The 6,000-nt window shown below is 30.6% G+C and overlaps 1 protein-coding gene across 2 annotated transcripts in view; it reads right to left on the bottom strand.

Moving 5' to 3' along the window:
• Nucleotides 1–2,874: 2,874 nt before the first annotated feature.
• LOC105227174 (plexin-A2) overlaps nt 2,875–6,000 on the bottom strand; it is a 103,617-nt gene continuing 100,491 nt past the window's right edge. For both annotated transcript variants that reach the window (XM_049460051.1, XM_049460049.1), the window contains exon 9: nt 2,875–6,000. This exon is cut by the window's right edge and continues 26,725 nt beyond it. The gene's annotated coding sequence lies outside the window, so the exon portion shown is untranslated.

Here is a 6,000-nt window from a genome sequence, read left to right as displayed (position 1 = left end):
CACCCGAAAAACGACGATTGCTAATACCTTCGGTCGCTATTGATTAATGTACGCGGTTCAACTTTATTTGAGTCAAATTATCGTAACTACGATTCCTTAAGTGCACGCGCAATGTTAGCTGGCAAAAATACCGATGTTGTTGACTTAAACTGGAAGGTTCAAAGTCAAATTCCCGGAGACTTACGCTCATACAAATCGATCGATCGTCTTGGCAATGAAGACGACGCCGTGAATTATCCAGTGGAATTTCTAAATTCTTTGGACAGGCTTGGTATGCCACCGCATCATTTGCGTCTCAAAGTTAAATCTTTTGTTATTAAGTTAAGAACAACATTTAAAATAAGATAAGAATTGTATTTAGCCGCTGTAATTGTTATTATTTTATAGTTATTTCTCATCCATAATTACCCTTAGCATGAGTACTCTTTCTACCGACACTAACATGGGATCTTATGTAAGTATTTTTTTTGAAGACCCAATTACCGGGTAAACGAGGTGGTGGAGATGGAACCTGTTTTCGGACATTTCATACAATACGAAAATGAAGAAACATTTGGTTTGGGGAAGTAAAATAAGTAGAAGTGGTGTTCTGGTAAGCGTAATAGTGCCCAGTACAAAAAAAAATGATTTTTTTTCCATGTTATTTATATGGAAAACAGAAAATTTGAAAGAGGCGCCTCTTAATGTTAATATTAAGAGCTCATCGTTTGAGTGACGTTGTTTTTCACATTTTCGAAAGTTTTGAGCCTGTTTTTCAGTTGAAAAAAAAGGTTGCCTCAGAATGACACACATCCGAATGTATATGTATATGCAATAAGCCTATTGGGAGCAGCATTACATCCACTTTTTAAAGATTTTCAAATAGTAAGTGCATATACAATATAATGCGATTCGTTGTATCAAATAAAAGTTTTGTTTCTTAATTTGCGGATTAGTTATGGCACTTTATGTCTTTTCGATTAATGGCGATTTGTGAGCGTGGCAGTGGCGATTTATATTTCATCAATTTTTAATTGTGGTTTTGGAATTAAAAACAAAAAAAACAAGTTTTCATTTTTTATCTGAACATGGGAATTACAAATTTAATTTTTAATCCACAACTTTGGAATTTACAAAATTGTAACTCTGGGCATAAGTAATCGTAGTTTTCACGGTAGTTGGTTCCGGTAATCGGCGAAGGAGTGACGACAAGACAATATTATTTAGGAACTGTTTTCTGCGACTACAACAAACTTAAAGGAAAATGGGATTTAAACATATTCATCCGTATATACGAATGGAATATACTAATGAAGAAGCCTGCATTTGAATCCATTTTTCTTTGATAACAATACCATAAATTCCAATCCATTTTTATTGTAGCTTTTAAAATAATATTTTACTCGCACACATATACATAAAATACAATTACATTTATTATATTATATTCATAATTATTCAAAGTCTTATTTAATCTTTTATAAATTAGTTATACCCATATACCCACAATTTTACTTATTTATGACTTTTTTTTACTCAAAGTATTTTGTATTTGTTTTAATTTTACTTAGTTCTGCGCTTTGATGAAAATGTAAGTGTTAGTAAATTTTTGCAAAGGGTGTGACAATTCGGTCATTCACATATTTAAAAATATCATTTTTGGTATTAAGCTAACCTAACCTATTAACCTAAGCTGATTTTAAAGTCAGCTATTTCATTTTGTCCCATAGTACAGCAAATTGATTCGTTTATAATTTAGCGTTCAAGTAAACGTTGAACTACATAAACATGTATATACATATGTCATGTAACATATTACATACATAACATGTGTACATAGTAAATATGTTTAACCACCAGGTTATTTTGCCCCGAATACAATTTACATGTTCGAATCATATGTCAATTTCATGTATTATGGTGTTTCTACTGTTTTCACATTAGGGGGATTATTTTGCTCTTGCAAGATTGCAGATTAGAAAAATCATTTACCGAAATAAAAAGGCATGAGAGCACCCATTGCAGGATCTAGTGATATATGAATCGCTGATTCAGTCCATTTATTGTAAATGACTATTGTGCATAGCTATTGTGAATTGGCGCACCTTCTGCATTCATTCTCAACAAAAAAAACTGTAACAAATCTTTATAATTTAAATAGAAATTATAAAATCTATTTAAAATTTACTTTCCTCAACAATTTAACGTCAAAATATGCATTTAAGTAAAATGACAGCTAGCACAGGGTTGCAATTATTTTTTTACGTGTCATTGCACGAAAATAAACATGGGTTTTGGTCTGGCATATTTTACAGCCATTGCAAATAGTTTTTTCCGTGTGTTTGTTGTTGTGCCGTTGCATTAGGTGGAAATATCTGAAATTCGTGCACCGTGCAAGGGTTTTGCAAGAGCAAGAGAATACTCCTATTGGAAAGCAATTGTTTATATAGTTCTACACGCAAATATAAGTATTGGATGATACCATGAATAATTGGTTACTTGGTTTCATGCAATAAATTTGTATAGTTTTAGGATATGTTTTGAGACAAATTTTCCTTATATTTAACAAAATATTCTAAAATATTTATGTTCAAAATTTTACGCTGCTGAACATAAGAAACCATTGTACGAATTTAATTGATCAGCTGCTTGGCACTTGTACTGATGATGTTGCAATCTTTTTATTCATGATTAGTCTTCTATCTTCGTTATTCGACAGAATATAAAGAATATATGAAATAAATATTAAGGAAACAAAATTAAGCGCAACTTGGAACCACGTACCCATTTCAAACCAAAATTTCTATTTACGTGAAAACCAAAAATTTGTACACTTTCGTGTTTAGCAACAAAATTACGGCGATTATTTCATTAAATGTAATCCTCTTAAGTTACAAAAAAAAAAAAAAAAAAAATACTTTCATAAAAACATTCCAATAAAACATGCGTGATAGCCATTTTACTATCTTTAAAACCAGTTCTAGGTTATCTGGTAGCAGCAAAACTTTCATGTCATTAACTAGTTTTAATTGGAAAGAAGTATTGAGTAGAATATTGTGGTAATCGAGGTTTTTTCTAAATTAAAAAGAGTTTTTTATATTTCTATAAGAAATTAAATATTCAAAAATTACGACGTTAGGGGTAGTCACAATTTTTTCTTGAATTTGCTTACCATCATAGATTAAGTAAGTTCAACAAATACTTTTCGAGTTATTCGCTAATTAGCAAATGGTTCTCAGGAGCTCTGAAGCGTTCGAATAAACCTTCAAATGCGTCTTAGCGTCGATTACTCGAAAACCGCTTTGTACATTTCAATGAAGTTTATACAGGGTTTGTCTGCAAAGTAATAGGACTGACTTCCGCCGCGACTGTACTTCCGAGCGTGCGCGCACCGACTGGATTCGGTAGAAGGCGTTTTTAACGAACGAACTTGCGGCTGGTCAATTGTCTTCGAACACCTGGAGAGTCAGAACAAACATTTTCGCACGACGTGTATCTGTGAATGGTGCAAGTCGAAAATGAAGCGCTCGTTAGAGCAAAGGTACACGATTCAATTTTTTGTGAAACTCGGTAAATCTGAGCCGATTGGAAGTTGCACAACGACAACGCACCGGCTACCGCAGCCGACCTACAGCCCAGATGTGCTGATTGATTTTCGATGAAAGATTCATTAAATAAAGGTTGAGGATTAATCTAAGGATTAAAGCTTCAATTGCAATATTGTAATTTTTTTTGTGTTCATGAGAAAATAAAAAAATATGGAGATAATCTACTCTTTTCATTTATTTCCATGGGGTATATTTTTCCGTTGGTAGAAATACAGATGCTACTGCGGCCAAAAAAAATTGTAATTTTATTTCCTAATTTGATAGCAATAATTTTAATTTTAATTTTTAATATGGATTAAAAATAAAAAAACAAATTAACTTCGGAATTAAAAGTTGAAAATGTAATTTTTAATCCAGAAAATATTTTATTGAACAACTTCGCATCTGTGAATAACTGGCATATTAAAAGTAATTATGAATTTAGAAAGAAGCTAACTTCTCAAAATGGAAAAATAATTTTTTGTTTTTTACTCAAAAAACTATTTTGGTCCAAACCCAATCTAATGTTGTACAGTGTAAAACAAATGCATAAATATTTGATTGTTTTCGTTTGTAAGAAGGTGTTATTTACACAAATAATAGCATTGTGGGTAAAAATATTTAGTACATATATTAATTTTTCAAACGTTGTGCAATTAGAATCGTAACAAATATTGTCTATGTACATGTGTTTTATTAAGTAAAATTTTCTATTAGTTGCATTTTCGTGTCACATTCCTTTCCATAAACTATTTTAATTGAAAACGTCATTGATGGTAAAATATGAAATGAACCTTTTTGTTATTGTGATAATAACTCAATATGGTCAAAATTTATAAATGCATTGGTATATATACATATATGCATGTTAAATGTGTATTTTACGCAGGTCTAGACTTTTCCTTTATTTTGTATCCATTTAGCAAACGCAACCTATCTATCTATTAAGAATTTAAAGAGCAAATATTAAAACTTATGCAAGTATCCGGTGAGGGATTTTGTGTCCGTTCTTGTAAAACTAATTTAATTACGACCTAAGAAGTAAATATATACAGTATATCAACTGAGTCAAATCTTTTTTTGAATGATTGACAAACTTCACTTGCATTCATATGCATATCTCAAATTATTCTATCCACTCATAAGGTTGGTACGCAGCTCTCAAGTAATTGCTCAAGAACAAAAATACATTATTTCTCAAGTAATTTTGACAGCTGGTTACGCATTGTGAATGATCCACATTAGAAGAGCAAGAGAGAATAAACAAAGTAAACAAACTTTGTGCGTATGTATGTATGTATGCATGTGTATGGTAACACAAATATTTTCATTGAGATTTAAGGAATGTTGTTGATGATTGGTTGGTTTTATACAACATTTCAAAATGGAACATACTTTATAATAATGATTTCAACTAATTTAGGATGAATTTGACGATTACTTCGAATTTCCTGCAAGAAACAATTGTTGATTTGATGTTTCTTCGCAAAAACAGGTTTGCCATATTCACATTTTATTGAAAAAAAATATTAAAAATTAGTACTAGCTTTCTTAAGAGCTGCGTACTAGCACAAGTAACTTTATCGCAGGAACGTTTCTGGACCGTTTCTTAAGCGTTTTTTTATATGAAGTTTTTACGTTTCTTGAGAGCTGCGTACTAAGCTATAAACTCCTTTTAATTCTGATGATTAGTCTGCCAAAAATTATATTGGAAATGCGTATAAAAAACACTATTAAATTTTATTTGAATTGAAACATCATTTCATCAAATTAAGCCCATAATGTAGCACAAAAATGAAGTCTATTTGGAGTTTATTTATTTTTAACCCAACAAAAATTAGTGAATTTTACTCTCATATATACAAACATATGTATGTGATCAGTTTGGTAGTTTTTAATTTTTGATTAAATAGAGTAAGTTATTGGTTGTCCCAATATAGAACATAATTACACATTAAAAACTAGCAAACAATTAAAGATGGGCTAAGTTTGGGAGTAATTGAAAATTTTATACTCACGCAAATTTCAAAAAAAAAAATATATGCCTAAGGACTGAATACACAATATTACAAACAAATTTAGTATCTTATTAATTTATATTACAAGTCGCAGAACCATTTACTTTCATTATAAAACTTTGCCTCGTGTCCGCAATATTTATTTGAAAATCATAATTACCACAGTTAACTCATTCAAAGGGGCTAAATTTAATAAATTGGGTTTATGAGAAAAAAGTTAACCAAATAATCGAAAATCAATACATTAAGAACATGAGATGCAGGCCAATGTCAAGTCCAATTCGTTTCTTATTCAACACTAAACCAAATTATTTTTGACATCATTCGCATTGAAGGAAATATACGCTATTTTAAACAGAAGGATATGATGTTATTGGAGAGAAACGTTGTCTTAATTTCTTTATGATATCTCACAT

Source organism: Bactrocera dorsalis, chromosome 6 (assembly GCF_023373825.1).
Source record: "Bactrocera dorsalis isolate Fly_Bdor chromosome 6, ASM2337382v1, whole genome shotgun sequence".
Classification (NCBI taxonomy): Eukaryota; Metazoa; Arthropoda; class Insecta; order Diptera; family Tephritidae; genus Bactrocera; species Bactrocera dorsalis.
This window is presented reverse-complemented; position numbering and strand designations above follow the sequence as displayed.